The sequence below is a fragment of the Nerophis ophidion genome, unplaced genomic scaffold, assembly GCF_033978795.1.
Source record: "Nerophis ophidion isolate RoL-2023_Sa unplaced genomic scaffold, RoL_Noph_v1.0 HiC_scaffold_34, whole genome shotgun sequence".
NCBI lineage: Eukaryota > Metazoa > Chordata > Actinopteri > Syngnathiformes > Syngnathidae > Nerophis > Nerophis ophidion.
In genome coordinates this window covers 608148-631678 of record NW_026906956.1, presented here as the reverse complement: position 1 = coordinate 631678, position 23531 = coordinate 608148, and the positions used below count along the sequence as shown (strand labels likewise).

The 23531-nt window shown below is 41.0% G+C and overlaps 1 long non-coding RNA gene across 1 annotated transcript; it reads left to right on the top strand.

Moving 5' to 3' along the window:
* Positions 1-2110: 2110 nt before the first annotated feature.
* LOC133546617 (uncharacterized) lies at positions 2111-7216 on the top strand. The gene is made up of 3 exons (XR_009805250.1): positions 2111-3767; positions 3842-4810; positions 6861-7216. It is a non-coding gene; the product is annotated as an uncharacterized LOC133546617 (long non-coding RNA).
* The last annotated feature ends 16315 nt before the right edge of the window (positions 7217-23531 follow it).

Sequence of the window (23531 nt, the reverse complement as noted above, 5' to 3'; positions counted from 1 at the left end):
TGTTGTTCCAGCCCCGATCCCAGCTATAAGTCGTCTGCTTTAATCGCATAATGACACAGTATTCTGGACATCTGTGTTGCTGAATCTTTTGCAATGTGTTCAACTAATAATGGAGACGTCAAAGAAGAAATATGTAGGTGGGAAGCGGTGTATTGCGGCCGCCTTTAGCAACACAAACACAGCCGGTGTTTCTTTGTTTACATTCCCGAAAGATGACGTTGAAGCTTTACTATGGAACAGAGCGGTCAAGCGAACACGGTTCCCTACCACATGTCCAACGGCAGGTTTCGGTGAGAAAATAGTGGTAATAAGTTGGCTCTTACCGTAGACATGCGCGGAGAGCATGCATCGTTCCTCCTGCACCTGTCAAAGAGGCACCTGCGGACTCTCTTGCCTCCTCCGACCGGCCGCCCCCGAACGTGGGATGCTTCCACCGTGGAGGAGGGGGAAAAAAAGCTTAGCCTGGCCCCCACGGCTGCCTTCGCTTCGCCTTGTCGGGAAACGTGGCTTCCCTCAGAGACACTGGCGGTCACCACACCCGTGGCCACACCCCTCCAACTTTCAGGTACCATATAATCTCACTAAAACACTAGTAACGCTCTCAACTGCTCAGTGGAATCTCAGAGAGCTGAAAGTTTTTTGATAATTTACACACAATTTTTCTAACAGTAACACAATAAGCAGATAAGGGATTTTCCAGAATTATCCTAGTAAATGTGCCTAATAACATCTGAACCGCTACCACTGCCGTCGCCTTTTTTTTCTTTTTTTTCATAGTCCTTCACTCTAACTTTCCTCATCCACAAATCAATCAATCAATCAATGTTTACTTATATAGCCCTAGATCACTAGTGTCTCAAAGGGCTGCACAAACCACTACGACATCCTCGGTAGGCCCACATAAGGGCAAGGAAAACTCACACCCAGTGGGACGTCGGTGACAATGATGACTATGAGAACCTTAGAGAGGAGGAAAGCAATGGATGTCGAGCGGGTCTAACATGATACTGTGAAAGTTCAATCCACAATGGATACAACACAGTCGCGAGAGTCCAGTCCAAAGCGGATCCAACACAGCAGCGAGAGTCCCGTTCACAGCGGAGCCAGCAGGAAACCATCCCAAGAGTAGGCTGATCAGCAGCGCAGGGATGTCCCCAGCCGATACACAGGCGAGCAGTACATGGCCACCGGATCGGACCGGACTCCCTCCACAAAGGAGAGTGGGACATAGAAGAAAAAGAAAAGAAACGGCAGATCAACTGGTCTAAAAAGGGAGTCTATTTAAAGGCTAGAGTATACAGATGAGTTTTAAGGTGAGACTTAAATGCTTCTACTGAGGTGGCATCTCTAACTGTTACCGGGAGGGCATTCCAGAGTACTGGGGCCCGAAATGAAAAAGCTCTACAGCCCGCAGACTTTTTTGGGGCTTTGGGAATCACTAATAAGCCGGAGTCCTTTGAACGCAGATTTCTTGCCGGGACATATGGTACAATACAATCGGCAAGATAGGATGGAGCTAGACCGTGTAGTATTTTATACGTAAGTAGTAAAACCTTAAAGTCACATCTTAAGTGCACAGGAAGCCAGTGCAGGTGAGCCAGTATAGGTATATATGTATGTATATATGTATATAAAGGTATATACAGTACAGGCGTAATGTGATCAAACTTTCTTGTTCTTGTCAAAAGTCTAGCAGCCGCATTTTGTACCAACTGTAATCTTTTAATGCTAGACATGGGGAGACCCGAAAATAATACGTTACAGTAGTCGAGGCGAGACGTAACAAACGCATGGATAATGATCTCAGCGTCTTTAGTGGACAGAATGGAGCGAATTTTAGCGATATTGCGGAGATGAAAGAAGGCCGTTTTAGTAACGCTTTTAATGTGTGCCTCAAAGGAGAGAGTTGGGTCGAAGATAATACCCAGATTCTTTACCGTGTCGCCTTGTTTAATTGTTTGGTTGTCAAATGTTAGAGTTGTATTATTAAATAGAGGTCGGTGTCTAGCAGGACCGATAATCAGCATTTCCGTTTCTTTGGCGTTGAGTTGCAAAAAGTTAGCGGACATCCATTGTTTAATTTCATTAAGACACGCCTCCAGCTGACTACAATCCGGCATGTTGGTCAGCTTTAGGGGCATGTAGAGTTGGGTGTCATCAGCATAACAGTGAAAGCTAACATGTATGATGTCACCTAGCGGCAGCATGTAGATGCTGAAGAGTGCAGGGCCAATCTTTCATCCTCGCTCAAATTAATGGGGAAATTGTCGCTTTCTCGGTCCAAATCACTCTAGCTGCTGGTGGCCATGATTGTAAACAATGTTCAGATGTGAGGAGCTCCACAACCCGTGACGTCACGCGCACATCGTCTGCTACTTCCGGTACAGGCAAGGCTTTTTTATTAGCGACCAATAGTTGCAAACTTTATCGTGGATGTTCTCTACTAAATCCTTTCAGCAAAAATATGGCAATATGGCGCAATGATCAAGTATGACACATAGAATGGAGCTGCTATCCCCCTTTAAATAAGAACATCTCATTTCAGTAGGCCTTTAAGAGCAGGGACCATCATGAAAGATAAGGATGGTACATTTCTACATGATAAGATCTGCTACTGTCCTGGGTTCAAATCCAGGCTCGGGATCTTTCTGTGTGGAGTTTGCATGTTCTCCCCGTGAATGCGTGGGTTCCCTCCGGGTACTCCGGCTTCCTCCCACTTCCAAAGACATGCACCTGGGGATAGGTTGATTGGCAACACTAAATTGGCCCTAGTGTGTGAATGTGAGTGTGAATGTTGTCTGTCTATCTGTGTTGGCCCTGCAATGAGGTGGCGACTTGTCCAGGGTGTAGCCCGCCTTCCGCCCGATTGTAGCTGAGATAGGCGCCAGCGCCCCCCGCGACCCCGAAAGGGAATAAGCGGTAGAAAATGGATGGATGGAAGATCTGCTACTATGAATATTACTGAGTTACCTGTTACATCTCAGGACAACAGGTGTGTACTTGTGGTTTAAAGACTACTTTACACGCTATGTCAACCTTTTCCAGCGTGTCTTTACAGTAGCAAAATGTATGTTTGAGGACTATATCAGACAACATGGGTTGCCAGAGTGTAGTCACACAGACCAGGTAGGCAATTGGAGTCAGACCTTGTAAAACACTTTGGAAAACCTTGCTGGAATAGTTACCTCTACTGCCCCCCAGTGGCCGTTAGAAAGGATGCACACATTTTGTGTTGAAGTCCTTAAAGCTGTCTTTCACTTTTTGTCTTGTCCTTTGTGTCCCAGATGAAGTCGTGAGTGGCTCGGGGGAGGATAGGCGGGACATTAGCTTTTCTTTTTTACAAGAACTTTGCTGACAAAGTGCAAGTGTTTGTGGGCGTTACTGTACATGTTGGTATTGATCACACCACCCAGTAAATACAGGGAACGTTTTCAAAATCATTAAATGATTTTAGACTTTCATTTTGTGAACAATATAAACATATATTAATATAAACATATGGAGGAGTCAGATGGGGTGGTTAGGGCATCTGGTCAGGATGCCACCTGAACGCATAGGGAGGTGTTTAGGACACGTCTGACCGGTAGGAGGCCACCAGGAAGACCCAAGACACCTTGGGAACGCCTCGGGATCCAGGAGCTGGACGAAGTGGCTGGGGAGAGCGAAGTGTGGGTTTCCCTGCTTAGGCTGCTGCCCCCGCGACCCGACCTCAGATAAGCGGAAGAAGACGGATGGATGGATGAATAAACATATATGAATACAACAATGTAAGACATAGTAGCAATGTTGTGTATTTACTGGCGTAGTCCTCTAGAGGTCACTGATGTGTGCTCCTTTCCAGAGTCGTGTGGAGAGAGAGTTTGGCCAACCCGGGTTTGGAGTCAGTGTCTAACAAGGCGCCCTCTAGTCACCTGAGGGGATTTGACCAACTATTACATCTTATGCTGTTGCTATGTACCTATCTTTAATGTTTATAGTACACAATGAATCATATTTAGCTGTGAAATGTGTGTTTTTTATGATGTTAGACGATCTCTGATTACATCACTTGTCCATGCCAGCTAACTTTCATTTGTTGTCATCTGCCTCTATCTAGTGGACGTTTGTTGTACTGTTACTTATAGAATTCACCGGTAAATAGTAGACATCTCATCTGTCACTGGTATTTAGTCATTATAACAATACATACAGTGGTGTGTGACAAAGTTAAACTTAGATTTAAGTCACATGGAATACTTAATAATCTGTGGTCCGTGATATGACATTATTAAGTTCATTTAATTCATGCATTTACAATGTTTGTGTCCTACAGTTTCACCCTTTCAATTGTCAATCAACCTGGCCTCCATCAGTCAACCTGGTGTTCAGAGGGAATTAAAAAAAGGGAATAAGCGGTAGAAAATGGATGGACAAGGTGTATCGCCACAATTTCAACCACTTCTGCCATTGCAATGAATGACGCACGGGGGCGCCACTAACTCCCATCGCATCATTTATTTTTTAAATGATGATATTTTTTAAACCAAATACTTACTGAAACCTAACAAAAAATATATTTTACCTTTTCAGAAATAAATGAATTATTATAAAATAGTAAAAAAAAAAATCGTTTTGTTTTCCATTTAAGGCTGCTAGATACATCTTTAAGGTGTGCGATTTCATAAAGAACAACGTATTTTTTAATGTTTGTTTTGTATGTAATGGTTTATGATGACATTGTTATTGAAGTACAGATGACACCAAAGAACGCGACCACCAAAAGGGGAATAAGCGGTAGAAAATGGATCGATGGAAGGACTAAAGAAGCATGGTAAGTAAGTGTAGCAAAACAAGTTAACGGAAGTGACGTCTGGTACGCGCATGCGTGGACCGATGGGGTGATAAAGCAAGATGGCGTCTGACGGAGAAGGCCTAAAGGCGGGCATTATATTTCTGTATTCTTACATATATGTTGTTTCATAGAATACACACGGTTAATAATTGTTTGTAGCCGGATACATTAGTCTGAGTTTACTTCTCCTGTTTGATAGCTTCACTTAAGGTAGCTTGCAGCTAGTTTAGCTGGCTAGTTAGCTTAGCTTGTTAGCTGCGAACAAAGAGACGAGGAAGTTATTTAAACATCGCTAAGTAGGGAACTAATGTGAGTGTAAAGTGTTGTGATTGTGTGAAAATGTGCCAAAGAAGGATAGCAAAGTATGAGGAGGAACTTTGTCCAAGAAAAGAGGAGAAGGAGCGACAACATCAACTACTGGATGTTTATTATAAGAAACATCATCAAGTTGTGTTACACAGAACAGCTTTGTTTACTTCTTACTCTCACATCTTTACTAACTTTATACTTCATTACCAACATTATTCTTAAATATATTGTGGATGACAAGTTTGATTGTCTTGTGAGGATGATGTAAATACAGTTGTGTTCAAAAGTTTACATACACTTGTAAAGAACATCATGTCATGGCCATTTGCAATCATTTCTACAACCCTTATTTTGTGTGATGTAGTGATTGGAGCACATACTTGTTGCTCACTAAAAACAATGAACTTTGCTTCTTTTATGAATTTATTATGGCTCTACTGAAAATGTGACCAAATATGCTGGGCCAAAAGTATAAATACAGCAATGTTATATGCAGTATATATACAGCAATATTATTATATATACAGCAATGTTATATGCAGTATATATACAGCAATATTATTATATATACAGCAATGTTATATGCAGTATATATACAGCAATATTATTATAAATACAGCAATGTTAGTATACAAACAGCAATGACGGTGGGCATGGTGTTCCTGGGATTAAAGCCCTCACCTTTTTTTCCTCCAACCATATTGCTGGGTGTTGTGGCCAAACAGCTACATTTTTGTTTCATCTGATATCACATGGACAAGGGTAAAACTTTCTGGAGTAAAGTTCTGTGGTCAGATGAAACAAAAAATGAGCTGTTTGGCCACAATACCCGGCAATATGTTTGGAAGAGAAAAGGTGAGGCCTGTAATCCCAGGAACACCATACCTACAGTCAAACATGCTGGTGGTAGTATTGTGCTTCAAATGGGACAATGAAAAAGGATTATTAGTTCCAAATTCTTCAGGACAAGCTAAAATCATCAGGGGGGAGGTTGGGTCTCGGGCGCAGTTGGGTGTTCCAACAGGACAATGACCCCAAGCACACCTCAAAAGTGGTAAAGGAATGGCTAAATCAGGCTAGAATTAAGATTTTAGAATGGTCTTCCCAAAGTCCTGACTTAAATGTGTGGACAATGCTGAAGAAGCAAGTCTATGTCAGAAAACCAACACATTTAGTTGACTTGCACCAATTTTGTCAAGAGGAGTGGTCAAAAATTCAAGCAGAAGCTTGTGGATGGCTACCAAAAGCGTCTTTTTGCAGTGAAACTTGCCAAGGGACATGTAAGCAAATATTAACATTGCTGTATGTACACTTTTGGCCCAGCACATTTGCTCACATGTACAGTAGACCCATAATAAATTCATAAAAGAAGCAAACTTCATGAATGTTTTTAGTGAGCAACAAGTATGTGCTCCAATCACTACATCACAAATAAATAAGAGTTGTAGAAATGATTGGAAACTGAAGTCAGCCATGACATGATGTTACTTGTAACCCCATGGTTGTCCTTGTTCTGTCAAATTTAACTACTCGTGAAAATGAGTTACCTATGCCAGTCCATTTGTAGAATAAACTGAAATCGATGCTTGTGCATATTCAGTAAAAAAATAAAACATACATTTAAGCTGCAATAAAAATATACATTAAGACGCTTCTACACATTATTTTAAAGGCACAGATAACATCCATCCATCCATGTTTTACTACTTGTCCCTTTCAGGGTCGCAAGGGGTGCTGGAGCCTATCTCAGCTACATTCGGGCGAAAGGCGGGGTATAAACTGGACAAGTCGCCACCTCATCACAGAGCCAACACAGATAGACAGACAACATTCACACACTAGGGCCCATTTAGTGTTGCCAATCAACCTATCCCCACGTGCATGTCTTCGGAGGTGGGAGGGGCCTATCCCCAGGTGCATGTCCTTGGAGGTGGGAGGGGCCTATCCCCAGGTGCATGTCTTTGGAGGTGGGAGGAAGCCAGAGTACCCGGAGGGAACCCACGCAGTCACGGGGAGAACATGCAAACTCCACACAGAAAGATCCGAACCCAGGACCTTGGCATTATGAGGCACACATACCAGTGTTTCCATATATAGGATTGGCACCTAACAGAACTACACCTAGAATTGGTTGTCTGTATAATAAAAGCATTCTCAGGCCCCTGCAGTCTACATATAAACTTAAACATCAGTTTTCTCAGGGTGGCGTGGAAGGTGTTTATCCCTAAATCACAAAAAAGCTTGCTGGCACTACTACCCCTGGCCTTTCTGAGCAGGATTCTGAGACACTCATTATATGCAACCTGGAGTTTGTGCAAGTTCTTTTTCTTGAACCTCACCCAGAGGGGTGCTGTGTACATAGGGGTGCAGTAAGCTCTAAACAAGTACACCTTCGCCTTATCAGAGCAGTAATGACATTTTCTCACCAGCATATTGGCTTTCTTCTCGGTCTAAGCATGTCAGCATCATCCTCCATCTTGTCATTGATGATGCGGCCTAAGTATTTGACATTGTTGCACACAGACAGGGTTTGACCAGACAAATAGAAACCTTGGAAATGAGGATGTTGATCCTCCTTGGTCCTACATATCATTACCATACTCTTTGTGGCTGACTCCAAAGTGTGAGCATATGTTAAGAAGCTGCTGGAAGCCTGCACAACTGGGAGATATAATGGCCAAATCATCAGCGTACATCAAGTGGTTGATGAAGGTGTTCCCCATCATGCATCCTGTTCTGCCTGGTGATAGAAGCCCACCCTGCCGTACCCCATTGCCAACTCTAAAGAGAGAGGATAAACTACTCCCCCATTTGACCTGCATGGTCTGCCTGTGGTAGCAATATGCCAGAATATACCCACAACACCCCTGTGCTTCAGATTGCTGAAGAGTTGGAGATGGTTGACTCTGTCAAATGCCTTAGATGCGTCAATAAACCCCACCGACATTGTAGAACCCTGCGCTCTGTATTATTCTTCTGCTTCTTTTAAAGCATAAATACACAAGTCAGTGCTGTACTTGCTCTTCAAGCCAAATTGGATGTCTGCGGTGCAAATAAGATCCCCAACTCTGTATATTAGCACACTTTCCAGCACTTTAGATAGCATGCTGGCCCGGGCGATAGGTTGATAATTGTCCATAGTCCCTACCTTACCAGCCTTGTCTTTAATGACAGCTACTAAAATAAGTGTCAGCATAGCAGCTGGCAGGATGACATGCATTACCAACCTACCAATATATACATACTGCATGTACATAAAACCTAAATGGAGGTGTTTGGATGCTTTTTAAGTTCTTTGTAGGCAGAATAATGCAACTCTAGTAGCCTCTATTGTAAGCAGACTTTTGATCGCATTTATTTACTACTTAGAATGCATGAAAAAGAAGAAAAAAAACGTGTGTTCTTGATAGGCGAAACACAAATAAAGTAAGATTCCCTTTTAAATGAAGTGAAGTATATTTATTTAGCGCTTTTCTCTAGTGACTCAGAGTGCTTTACATAGTGAAACCCATGATCTAAGTTCCATTTAAAGCAGTGTGGGTGGCACTGGGAGCAGGTGGGTAATGTACCTTGCTCAAGGACACAACGGCAGTGACTAAGCTCAAACCTGCAACCGTTGAGTTGCTGGCCCAGCCGCTCTACCAACCGAGCCACGCTGGCCTTAGAATATATTAAATTCAATCCAAATCTCATAAAAATCATAAATACATTCTAGAAATGTCTCAATAATTCCATGAACAATATTTTTATTTAGGAACTTTGTAATGAAACGTGTTTCTATCTACACTTCTGTTAAAATGTAATAATCACTTATTCTTCTCTTTTGTTGACATGTATTAAGTTAATAATGTAATACGTTGTTTGATACTTTAATTTAAGAGATTTTTTGCAGGGTTTCTGTGGATCATTAAAACGCATTAAAAGTCATTCGAGGGACTTTGCCTAAATTAAGGCCCAAAATGGTATTAAAAAGCATTAAATACGATGTCCAGAGGTATTAAAATATTCATGCAATCATAGGCTGCTACCGATACAAATGAATAAAAACCTAATGATTTCATTCTTGCCCTCATCAATAAGTTGCTTTGTCCATATGTTTCCTTCCTGGTCTGTGGATTTTAAACTGGACTAAGAGGTCTCACTCTGTGCATCCCTCTCAGCACCTGAGCATGTTTATTCCACAGTAGACTTACATCAACACAGTCAGCCTCTTGTCACTCATTCACAATCTTTGTTTCGGCTACTTGCAATTCTCCTCCACATGTTTTCCTGTGTGCAGTAGTGTTAGCGACACTCACTTTAATGTTGGAGATGGAAATAGTCATTTTAATACCACACTGTAGTACAGGCCCCCATATAACTGCCCAGGATATGCCTGTTATATGATTCTTTAAAGGGGAACATCATCACAATTTCTGAAGGGTTAACACCAATAAAAATAAGTTCCCAGTTGCTTATTTTATTTTTCGAAGTTTTTCTGAAAATTTTACCCATCACGCCATATCCCGAAAAACGGCTTCAAAGTGCCTGATTTTCACCATCGGTATATCCACCCGTCCATTATCCTGTGACGTCACAGCGTGAAACCACCATAAACAAACATGGCGGATAGCACAAAAAGGTATAGCGATAGTAGCTCGAATTCAGACTCGGGTTTCAGCGGCGTAAGCAATTCAACAGATTACGCATGTATTGAAACGGATGGTTGGAGTGTGGAGGCAGGTAGCGAAAACGAAATTGAAGAAGAAACTGAAGCTATTGAGCCATATCACGACAGACAGCGGCACGGGAGGAAGCGCGGACGAATTCGGCGATCGCCTTCTAACCAACGATTGGTATGTGTTTGTTTGGCATTAAATGTGGGTGGAGGGAAAGGCTGGATGCAAATGTAGCTACAAATGAGGCATAATGATGCAATATGTACATACAGCTAGCCTAAATAGCATGTTAGCATTGATTAGCTTGCAGTCCTGCCGTGACCAAATATGTCTGATTAGCACACTCCACATAAGTCAATAACATCAACAAAACTCACCTTTTGTGCATTCATGCACAACGTTATAAGTTTGGTGGACAAAATGAGACAGAAAAAGAAGTGGCATAAATCACGTCTTAGCCAAGACATCCAGGGGGTTTACCTCGCTCATCTGCGGGAACAGACTGTCGTAAAACCCTGAATAGCTCAAGCACTCAGGCAGATTCAGTGGTGGTCTATTTTCCAATATTGCAGATATCTTTGACTTTATCGTTGGAAATGCATCTGCTTTGAGTGTCGCAGGATATCCACACATTCTTGCCAGCTCTGTGGTAGCATAGCTGTTGTCGGTAAAGTGTGCGGAACAAACGAGGGACTTTTGCATCTTTTGACCACTGGTGCAACTTGAATCCGTCTGTTGGTGTTGTTACATCCTCCGACAACACACCGACGAGGCATGATGTCTCCAAGGTGCGGGAAAACAGTCAAAAAAACTGAAAATAACAGAGCTGATTTGACTCGGTGCGTGTAATAAGATTGAGAAAATAGCGGATTGCTTCATGTTGTGACGTCACGGGTGAAAGGTCATGGCTCCGACAGGCTATCAATTGAAAGGAGTTTAAATCGCCAAATTCACCCTTTTAGAGTTCGGAAATCGGTTCAAAAAACATATGGTCTTTTTTTCTGCACCATCAAGGTATATATTGACGCTTACATAGGTCTGCTGATAATGTTGTCTGCTGATAATGTTGTCTGCTGATAATGTTCCCCTGTAATGAGCTAAGTGAGACACACTTTTAACACAACACAGGAAAGAACACAAATAATGTCTTTGTGTTAACAGTGTCAGTCCAAAACTTTTTCTATTCCCTCTTTATCTTATTTACTTATTTACCCAACAGATGTCCACAGCCCCCCCATATTAAAGAGGAAGAGGAGGATCCACAGCCCCCCACATGAAAGAGGAAGAGGAGGAAGTGTGGATGAGTCAGGAGGGAGAGTGTCCTGTAGGGCAGGAGGAGGCTGATGTCAGCAAGTTTCCACTGACTGTTGTCTCTGTGAAGACTGAAGAGCATGAAGACAAACCACCTGAGTCCTCACAGCTTCATCACAGTCCAAGTAAGCACAACATTTTATTCTCAGGGCATTCAATCCATCACAACTGGTCCTCTCATCCAAATAGGCTTCATAAGTTAATGCTCATAAACGTTAAGTTTTAAATTTAATCGTTTGACATTAGAGGGGAACTGCAATTTTTGGCGGGAATTTTTTTTTATCCTTCACAATCATCATAAAAGATGTGACGATGTATATTTATTTTTGAAATCACATTGTAACTTGTAAATGTAAATTAAAGTCCACTTGCAATGAAGCCAATGTCCTGGCCCGGTATTCGGTATTCGGATACAAACAATTATTGAGGATGTTTACTCTATTAAAGGACATATATGTGCACATGTATGCACTGATTAAAAATACAGAACTAGAATGCCAACGTTTAGACATTCTCCATCAAACGCCATCTTGCTTTTTCCTTCTACTTCTTCTTCTTCTTTCTATTTCCAGCAGACTTGTAGTATATCTTAGGTATATTGCTGCCCTCAACAGGCTATCGACAGATTGTCCTCCTTTTGTACTATGTCCCACACTACAGACTTGGACACAAACAGGACAACAAGTAAAAAGCAGCTTTAAAGGCCTACTGAAATGAGATGTTCTTATTCAAACGGAGATAGCAGGTCCATTCTATCTGTCATACTTGATCATTTCGCGATATTGCCATATTTTTCGCTGAAGGATTTAGTAGAGAACATCCACGATAAAGTTCGCAACTTTTGGTCGCTAATAAAAAAGCCTTGCCTGTACCGGAAGTAGCAGACTATGCGCGCGTGACGTCACGGGTTGTGGAGCTCCTCACATCTGAACATTGTTTACAATCATGGCCACCAGCAGCTAGAGGTATTCGGACCGAGAAAGCGACAATTTCCCCATTAATTTGAGCGAGGATGAAAGATTCGTGGATGAGGAAACTGAGAATGAAGGCCTAGAAAAAAAAAAGGACGAGGGCAGTGGGAACGATTCAGATGTTATTAGACACATTTACTAGGATAATTCTGGAAAATCCCTTATCTGCTTATTGTGTTACTAGTGTTTTAGTGAGATTATATGGTTGTACCTGAAAGTCGGAGGGGTGTGGCCACGGGTGTGCTGACCGCCAGTGTCTCTGAGGCAAAGCGAAGGCAGCCGTTGGGGCCGGCCTGAGATTTTTTTTCTTCCCCCTCCTCCACGGTGGAAACATCCCATGTTCTGGGGCGGCCGGTCGGAGGAGGCAAGAGAGTCCGCAGCTGCCTCTTTGACAGCTGCACAAGGAATGACGCAAGCTCTCCGCTCATGTCTACAGTAAGAGCAAACTTATTACCACAATTTTCTCACCGAAACCTGCCGTTGGACATGTGGTAGGGAACCGTGTTCACTTGACCGCTCTGTTCCATAGTAAAGCTTTACCGTCATCTTTCGGGAATGTAAACAAGGAAACACCGGCTGTGTTTGTGTTGCTAAAGGCAGCCACAATACACCGCTTCCCACCTACATCTTTCTTCTTTGACGTCTCCATTATTAATTGAACAAATTGCAAAAGATTCAGCAACACAGATGTCCAGAATACTGTGTCATTATGCGATTAAAGCAGACGACTTGTAGCTGGGATCGGGGCTGGAACAAAATGTCCGCTACAATCCGTTATGTCACGCGCACTCGTCATCATACCGCGACGTTTTCAACAGGATACTTTGCGCGGAATTTAAAATTGCAATTTAGTAAACTAAAAAAGTCGTATTGGCATGTGTTGCAATGTTAATATTTCATCATTGATATATAAACTATCAGACTGTGTGGTGGCTAGTAGTGGCTTTCAGTAGGCCTTTAAGGACGTCAAAACAAAATGTATGCATTCTTTCCAACGGCCGCTGGGTGGCAGCAGAGGCTCCATGTATTACCTGAAAAAACATTTGACTTCTGACCTTTCCACATTATTTCTCTCATCTTTACTGCTGGAGTTCAGCTCACTGAGGATGTAAGGTCCATTTTGGTATTTTAATTATCTTTAATTATTCATAAACAGGCTTAAAACAAACCATTATTATCATTACTGCCTCATTTGTTTCACTCTCTACTAATTAAAACTATTCTAGCATAAAACCAGTCAGGCTGTTCATACAAACAATATTACACATCCCCAAACGTACCACTTTATTATGGTATTAATATCATACATTATTACATTGAATATTCACATGTTTATAACAGTGCTGAACATTTTAATTTCCCCTTGGGGATCAATAAAGTTTTCCTGATTCTGATAATTACATCACTCTCATAAAGCCTTTAATGCTGAATATGTTTTTTACCATAGCTCAGCTTCACCATGTTGGAATATTGACTGCTGATATTAATATTCTTCTATTGTTTACAATATTACACTTTACTCTTTTTCTTTGCTCAAATGAACAGGATGAAAGTGTCTTTAATTGTCACTACTAAGTGTAATTATGTATATAATAATCTTCATTACCGCTTGATTTAACTCTCATTTTATTTTTTCCAGAGAGAACTTGTCCATAAAAAGATGGCTGCACATCAATAAACTGTCATTAAACATCAATAAAACTAAATATATCATTTTTGGAGACTGTAAAAATGTAAAACACAAATTATGACGGATGATATTGAAATGGAAAGAGTAAAGGTAATCACATTTTTAGGAGTTCATATGGATGATGAAGTAAGCTGGACACTACATGTAAGTCATAAAGAAAACATAAAAAACATGGAGTGCAATACTAACTAGAATAAAATACATCCTTCCAATTTGAACTACAATTATTGAACCCAACTTTAGTTGAAACATACATTGTTTATTGCATAAAAGTCTGGGGACATACATATAAAACAATCACACAATATTCATATTACACAAGAAAGTAATAAAGATGATTAATAGAATGGATTATTGACAACCAACAAATGATTCATAAAGTCACACATTTTTAAAGTCAATGTTTTTGTATAAATGCAACGGCTCAAATGATGTATAAAGTAAATAATAATATGCTTCCAGAAGTGGTCCAGAAGATGTTTCAGATGTGAAGCAGTAAATATGAACTAAGAGGGATTTATGTGTACTCAAAAGCAAAGGTATGAACACATGTAAAACAAATATGTACATCATATAAAGGAGTTCATCGATGGAATCATCTACAATTAGAAAATAAAACATGTAACACTTCATTATTTAATAAAAACATATAAAACACTATTCTGAATAAGTATAAAAGTGAATTATGAATATATACACATACAATGTTAATTGTATGTAACATATTTATGTACTGTTTATTCTCACCCTTTCAGTCAAATTGTTCTGTTCATTTTAGTGTCTAATCTATACATGATAGAATCATATTAACAAGATTGTTACACACACAACAATGATGTCACACATGTTATATGTGCTGATGTTGTTAGAAAGTCAAAATGAAAGTCTGGACAGTTTATTTCAAATCCTGCAGTTTCATTTGCTGCTGCTGTTCTCACCAGCACACTTGTGTTTCTTACACTGGTACTTAGAAGACAATCTTTCACCACACACACTGCAACTCAACACTTTCTTTCCTGGGTGTCTTCTCATGTGTAATGTAAGAGTGTTTAGGTGATGAAAGCTTTTGTTGCAGCTCGAACAGGAGTATGGATTTCACCAGAGTGCGATCCCATGTGTGATTTTAATTGCTGTTTTTCTATATAACTTTTACCACATACTGAACAGATAAAAGGTTTTTCTCCAGTGTGTATTCTCATATGTGCTTTCAAACTGTGCTTTTGAGAAAAATCTTTACTGCAGATTGAACATGAAAACGTTTTTTTTTTCTCCCGTGTGTGTTCTCATGTGTACTTTTAAACTTTGATTTATTGCAAAACTTTTATCACATTCTGAGCAGGAAAATGGTTTTCCTCCAGTGTGTATTCTCATGTGTACTTTCAAATCGTGCCTGTGAGTAAAATCTTTACCGCAGATTGAACATAAAAAAGGTTTTTCTCCAGTGTGTGTTCTCATGTGTACTTTTAGCATGTGTTTTAGTCTAAAATCTCTACCACATTCTGAGCAGGAAAAAGGTTTCTCTCCGGTGTGTGTACTCGTGTGCCTTTTCAGATGACAATTGTATTTAAAAGTTTTGTGACAGAGAGAAGATGTGAAGTGAGTGTTGTCAGTGTGACATGTCTTATCATCTTTAGAGTCTTCATCATCAGTGTCAGGAGAGTGTGACGTTGTGTCCTCACTATCTGATAGTGGAGCTAAGAGCTTGTCTGCTTGTGATCCTCCACAGTGGTCTCCATCAGCTTCTGCTAAGCCGCTGCTTGGAGGCTCCGCATCTCTCTCCTCCTCACCCTCACCTTTGACCTCATCACCTTCACTCGTCACACTGATGAGGTGTGTCTTCTCTTCCTCTATGAAGTGGGGGGACAGCCGCTGTTTTTCCTCCACTTTAAAGTAGGGGGACTGTGGCTCCTCTTCTTTCACGTGGAGGTACTGTGACCTCTTCTGCTTCATACTGGAGGACCCCTCCTGCTGCTCAGGTGGACGATATTTTTCACAGACGTCTGCAGGACACAAGAAGACAAACACATGCTGGGATGGAAATAGACAAGATTTCACCAATTCAGATTTAATTTTCGAGTCTGTTTTACGATTCGGTTATTTGTGGACTCACTTTTGCTTTCACGTTCAGTAAAAAGGAGAAGAAACAGGTCGATTAGCATCAACTTTGACTAGTTGAGAAGTAACATGAGCCTACAAAGCCAACAGTGAGGTCTTAAGAGGCACAGATTTTACGGGTCCCCCATGGGGGGCCAGAGGGCCCTAAGGTCCATATTCTGCTTTGAAAATATTTATAAAATTAAAATACTTTTGGCAAGAAATTAACAAAATACTACACATTATTTTGTGGCAATTACAAAAGAATGTCCAGAAAAATTCTCAGGGCATTCAATCAATCCCATCTGTTAAATTGAACATATATACATAAATCAATATGTATATATATATATATATATATATATATATATATATATATATATATATATATATATATATAAAATACCCTTTGGGAAGTTGTGTTAGATGTAAATATAAACGGAATACAATGGGGCGAGGTACACCCCTTTGTCCACAACCGCGTGAGCAAACAGTTTAAGAACAACGTTTCTCAAAGTGCAATTGCAAAAAATGTAGGGATTTCAACATCTACGCTCCATAATATCATCAAAAGGTTCAGAGAATCTGGAGAAATCACTCCACGTGAGCGACATGGCCGGAAACCAACACTGAATGACCGTCATCTTCCATCCCGCAGACGAAATGAGTTTCCTCTGCCAGGTGGCGGGTCTCTCCTTTAGAGATAGAAGCTCTGCCATCCGAAGGGAACTCAAAGTAAAGCCGCTGCTCCTCCACATGGAGAGGAGCCAGATGAGGTGGTTTGGGCATCTGGTCAGGATGCCACCCAAACGCCTCCCTAGGGAGGTGTTCAGGGCATGTCCAGTCGGCAGGAGGCCACGGGGAAGACCCAGGACACGTTTGGTAGACTATGTCTCCCGGCTGGCCTGGGAACGCCTCGAGATCCCCCGGGAAGAGCTGGACGAAGTGGCTGGGGAGAGGGAAGTCTGGGTTTCCCTGCTTAGGCTGCTGCCCCCACGACTCGACCTCCGATAAGCAGAAGAAGATGGACTGATGTGTAACACAACTTGATGTTTCTTTAAAACAGTGTCCAGTTGTTGATGTTGTCGCTCCTTCTCCTCTTTTGTAATTTGCTATTGTTGTTTTTTTTTCTAACATCACAAATATTTCTTCAACGGCAGCAGTTAGTCGCTGAGTCAGCAACACTCACATCATTTGTAATGTAGACATGTTCACACAATAAAAACACTTTACACTTACATTGGATCTCTGCTTTGATGTGTCGATCACTTCCGCCTCTCTTTGTTAGCAGCTAACAAGCTAAGCTAACCAGCAGGCTAGGCTAGCACGTCAAAGTGCACTCAGACTAATGTATCCGCATACAAACAATCAATAACGACGTTTACTCTGTTAAACGACACACATGTGCACATGTACGTTGTAATTAAGACCTAGAAACCATAATAACCAAACCAACGTATTCTCCGCCAGACGCCATCTTGTTTTGTTCTTCCTCCTGTGTGACGTCATCGAGGTGTTCTCAACCGCGGAACAAAAGTTGGCCAAACACGTGTTTCACTGGGACAATAGTGAGTGGTACACACTTCCTTCAAGCACGTGTTTCACTGGGACAATAGTGAGTGGTACACACTTCCTTCAAACACGCGTTTCACTGGGACAATAGTGAGTGGTACACACTTCCTTCAAACACGTGTTTCACTGGGACAATAGTGAGTGGTGCACACTTCCTTCAAACACGTGTTTCACTGGGACAATAGTGAGTGGTGCACACTTCCTTCAAACACGCGTTTCACTGGGACAATAGTGAGTGGTGCACACTTCCTTCAAACACGTGTTTCACTGGGACAATAGTGAGTGGTGCACACTTCCTTCAAACACATGTTTCACTGGGACATTAGTGAGTGGTGCACACTTCCTTCAAACACGCGTTTCACTGGGACAATAGTGAGTGGTGCACACTTCCTTCAAACACGTGTTTCACTGGGACAATAGTGAGTGGTGCACACTTCCTTCAAACACGTGTTTCACTGGGACAATAGTGAGTGGTGCACACTTCCTTCAAACACGTGTTTCACTGGGACAATAGTGAGTGGTGCACACTTCCTTCAAACACGTGTTTCACTGAGACAATAGTGAGTGGTGCACACTTCCTTCAAACTTGTGTTTCACTGGGACAATAGTGAGTGGTGCACACTTCCTTCAAACACGTGTTTCACTGGGACAATAGTGAGTGTTGCACACTTCCTTCAAACACGTGTTTCACTGGGACAATAGTGAGTGGTGCACACTTCCTTCAAACACGTGTTTCACTGGGACAATAGTGAGTGTTGCACACTTCCTTCAAACACGTGTTTCACTGGGACAATAGTGAGTGGTGCACACTTCCTTCAAACACGTGTTTCACTGGGACAATAGTGAGTGGTGCACACTTCCTTCAAACACGTGTTTCACTGGGACAATAGTGAGTGGTGCACACTTCCTTCAAACACGTGTTTCACTGGGACAATAGTGAGTGGTGCACACTTCCTTCGCCCGGCCACAGAAGACAAAAAAGAGTTGCTGGTGTAACAATAGGAAGAATATATTCCACTCCTCTCTTGTACACGCGGCTTATGAGGTAATATACATGATATATTTTCATATTATTTATCTTATTTACCTGATATGTTGTTCGAAGCTAACGTGCTAGCTTTAGCCCGCTAGCAGGCCTTTGTAGCAAATGCGAGCGTTTTTCTTGAGGAGTGTATTTTATATGTTCTCTATGAGAATTATATTGACGTATTTAATAATTTAACTGTTTTTTTTTGTATATTACAGTCACGCTTAAAGACATTAAACATTTCTGTAAGTTGTTACTTTTTAATCAATAATTAATGTAAATGCAGAAAACAGGATCAATGACACCATCCATTTTCTACCGCTTATTCCCTTTTGGGGTCGCGGGGGGCGCTGGCGCCTATCTCAGCTACAATCGGGCGGATGGCAGGGTACACCCTGGACAAGTCGCCACCTCATCGCAGGGCCAACACAGATAGACAGACAACATTCACACTCACATTCACACACTAGGGCCAATTTAGCGTTGCCAATCAACCTATCCCCAGGTACATGTCTTTGGAAGTGGGAGGAAGCCGGAGTACCCGGAGGGAACCCACGCATTCACGGGGAGGACATGCAAACTCCACACAGAAAGATCCCAAGCCTGGATTTGAACCCAGGACTGCAGGACCTTCGTATTGTGAGGCAGACGCACTAACCCCTCTGCCACCGTGAAGCCTGGATCAATGACACAATTCATAATAATCAATAACTGATGATTATTCCATGTGTAGAAGAACATCACCACAAAGTGGTGTCAGTCCACTTGGAAAATATTATATTTGATAGACTAAACATATTTGACACATCATAGCTGAAGTTTGTTTGTGTTGTCTTGCGGACGTCCAACAGATGAACGCTCGTCAAGAAGAACGTCCCCTTCAGCAGCAGGAGGATCCACAGCCCCCCCACATGAAAGAGGAAGAGGAGGAAGTGTGGATGAGTCAGGAGGGAGAGTGTCCTGTAGGGCAGGAGGAGGCTGATGTCAGCAAGTTTCCACTGACTGTTGTCTCTGTGAAGACTGAAGAGCATGAAGACAAACCACCTGAGTCCTCACAGCTTCATCACAGTCCAAGTAAGCACAACATCCACATATCATCTAATACAATGTTTGTGACACATGTTCATCCGGGGGACACATTTATCACTAAAGATGGAGATTTATTTGCTTTTTAACACCACCATTTAAAAATGAATGATCATCAATCGTGTGAATTAGTGAAATGAATTATATTTATACAGCGCTTTTCACTAGTGACACAAAGCGCTTTTACAAAGTGAAACCTAATATCTAAGTTACATGCTTACTTTTACCGCATGCTTTTGGTAAGTGCAGAAGTGAGAAGAAGTTTTAAATTAATTAGTGCCCCAGCGGCAATTCAAGGAAATACGGTATATCCATCCATCCATTTTCTACAGCTTATCCCTTTCGGAGTCGCGGGGGGTGCTGGAGCCTATCTCAGCTACAATCGGGTGGAAGGCGGGGTATGTATGTATATAAATGATAAATGGGTTGTACTTGTACAGCGCTTTCCTACCTTCAAGGTACTCAAAGCGCTTTGACACTACTTCCACATTCACCCACATTTTCCACATTTATATTTATATATATATATAATACCGTTGTACGGGAGCCTGTAAAGGACTGTATTTGACCTTATTGGGATGACTCGAATTATTCAATATTTATGTAAGAATCTACTCTAAGAGAGAGCGAGAGGAGACGGCTTATAAAGTTGAACAATTTACTTTACAATAACCGGATTAAAATACAATAATCAGACATTGATTACACTCATACACTCTTCCCCACTCACACACTACCTCCCCATTTGAACAACCCACACTAAACCAATCACACACACACACACAGTCCAACCTGGGCCCCTTGGCTGGGCCAGAAGATTGTCTGTTGCGGTCCTGATGAATCGGTGGTGCACTTAGGGGTGTGGTGGTGAGTTGAAACTGCTGGATACAAAGGGGGCGTTGGAGGGGGGGGGCACCTCCCGTTGTGCCTTATTTAGTGTCCCAGACTTCCAATTCCTCCTTTACATGTTTAGCGTATAAGTATTCATTAAACAACTGTTTAATTTATGAAAATTAAAAACTTGTGTAGTGTCCATCCATCCATCCATTTTCTACCGCTTATTCCCTTTCGGGGTCGCGGGGGGCGCTGGCGCCTATCTCAGCTACCTGTTCAGTGTATAAATAGTAAAAACATGTTTAGTGCATGAATATAAGTGTATGAGAAACCTAACTTATGTAAAAAATATATATAATTACAAAAAAATTGAATAAAAAAAGGAAAAAGGCCAATAGGGCTGAGCGATGAAACGATATCGATAATTATCGAAAAAGATCAATTCAAAAAATATTATTTCTGAAAAAAAATCCCTAAAGAGCTGGGCCGTTAAACTAAACCAATATATAACATGACACATAGAGAGAAAACAACTGAAGAAAATGGAAACAAGCCGATAGAGCTGGGCGATACAACGATGTCAATATATATTACAAAAGACATCAAATAGAAATCAATTAAAAAAACAGTAATTTGAAAAAAAAAAAACCATAGGGCTGGGCTGTAAAACAATAGGGAAATGGTCAATATGTGGGGGGGAGGGAGAGAGAGAGAGAGAGAGAGAGAGAGAGAGAGAGAGAGAGAGAGAGAGAGAGAGAGAGAGAGGGGGAGAGAGAGAGAGAACCAGACTTATGAAGAGGGAACGTGTGCCCTCCTGTGGACTTCTGCTGCAACTGCACACACAAATAAAATGCCTTACTTCCAAGTGTGCCTTATTTAGTGTCCCAGACTTCCAATTCCTCCTTTACATGTTTAGTGTATAAGTATTAATTAAACAACTGCTAATATATGAATATTAAAAATTTATTTAGTGTATTTTAGGGCTTCACGGTGGAAGAGGGGTTAGTGCGTCTGCCTCACAATACGAAGTTCCTGCAGTCCTGGGTTCAAATCCAGGCTCGGGATCTTTCTGTGTGGAGTTTGCATGTTCTCCCCGTGAATGCGTGGGTTCCCTCCGGGTACTCCGGCTTCCTCCCACTTCCAAAGACATGCACCTGGGGATAGGTTGATTGGCAACACTAAATGGTCCCTAGTGTGTGAATGTGAGTGTGAATGTTGTCTGTCTATCTGTGTTGGCCCTGCGATGAGGTGGCGACTTGTCCATGGTGTACCCTGCCTTCCGCCCGATTGTAGCTGAGATAGGCGCCAGCGCCCCCCGCGACCCCGAAAGGGAATAAGCGGTAGAAAATGGATGGATGGATGGATGGATATTTAGTGTATACATTTTAATCAAATAACTGTTTAATGTATAAATATTAAATACCTGTTTAGTGTATAAATATTAAATAAATGTTTAGTGTATGAATATGAAATACATGTTTAGTGTACAAATATTAAATACATTTTTAGTTTATGAATATTAAATACATGTTTAGTGTATAAATATAAGAGTATGAGAAACCTAGCTTATGTGGAAAAAAAAAAAAAAGGCCGATAGGGCTGGGCTGTAAAACAATACAATATATATAATGATAGACACATAACTAATGTTAAAAAAAATAGGAAAATGGCCAATAGGGCTGGCTGATAAAACTAGACAAGGACTGGGGGGGAAGAGCACGCTAGAGAGAGAGAGGGAGAGAGCGAGAGAGAGAGAGAGAGGGAGAGAGAGACAGAGAGAGAGAGAGAGAGAGAGAGAGAGACAAGAGAGAAAGAGAGACCAGACTTATCAAGAGGGAACGTGCGCCCTCCTGTGGACTTCTGCTGCAACTGCACACACAAAGAACTTCATTACTTCCAAGTGTGCCTTATTTAGTGTCCCAGACTTCCAATTCCTCCTTTACATGTTTAGTGTATAAGTATTAATTAAACAGCTGTTTAATATATGAATATTAAAAACGTGTTAAGTGCATAAATATTAAATACATGTGTGGGAGGACTCTTTCCCAGATCCCCCATTGCTTGGCTGGAATGACCACACTGGGCCTCAGTGAATCACACTCTTTAATGACTTGCAGTACATACACCTGCATCAGTCCATTGCTCTCCAATATGTCCACTGTCTCTCGCTGTGTGTTCTTTTTCCTCCGTCACTCTCATCATCTCCCCTCTCAAAATCTCCAAGGCTGCTGATAAAGGGGACAGGTGATTAGATGACTCGCTCCAGCTGAGGTATCTGCTCACCTGTCTGCTGTCTGCTGCTTCGTGGTCGGCCCCTGCAACACCTCGCCCTCAGGGGACGCGTAGGACACGCCCCTCTCCACAACATGTTTAGTGTAATAATATTAAATACATGTTTAGTGTATGAATATTAAATACATGTTTAGTGTATGAATATTAAATACATGTTTAGTGTATTAATATTAAATACATGTTTAGTGTATAAATATTAAATACATGTTTGGTGTATTAATATTAAATACATGTTTGGTGTATGAATATTAAATACATGTTTAGTGTATGAATATTAAATACATGTTTGGTGTATGAATATTAAATACATGTTTAGTGTATAAATATTAAATACATGTTTAGTGTATTAATATTAAATACATGTTTAGTGTATGAATATTAAATACATGTTTAGTGTATGAATATTAAATACATGTTTAGTGTATTAATATTAAATACATTTTTAGTGTATTAATATTAAATACATGTTTAGTGTATAAATATTAAATACATGTTTGGTGTATTAATATTAAATACATGTTTAGTGTATGAATATTAAATACATGTTTGGTGTATGAATATTAAATACATGTTTAGTGTATAAATATTAAATACATGTTTAGTGTATTAATATTAAATACATGTTTAGTGTATTAATATTAAATACATTTTTAGTGTATTAATATTAAATACATGTTTAGTGTATAAATATTAAATACATGTTTGGTGTATTAATATTAAATACATGTTTAGTGTCCATCCATCCATTTTCTACCGCTTATTCCCTTTCGGGGTCGCGGGGGGCGCTGGCGCCTATCTCAGCTACAATCGGGCGGAAGGCAGGGTACACCCTGGACAAGTCGCCACCTCATCGCAG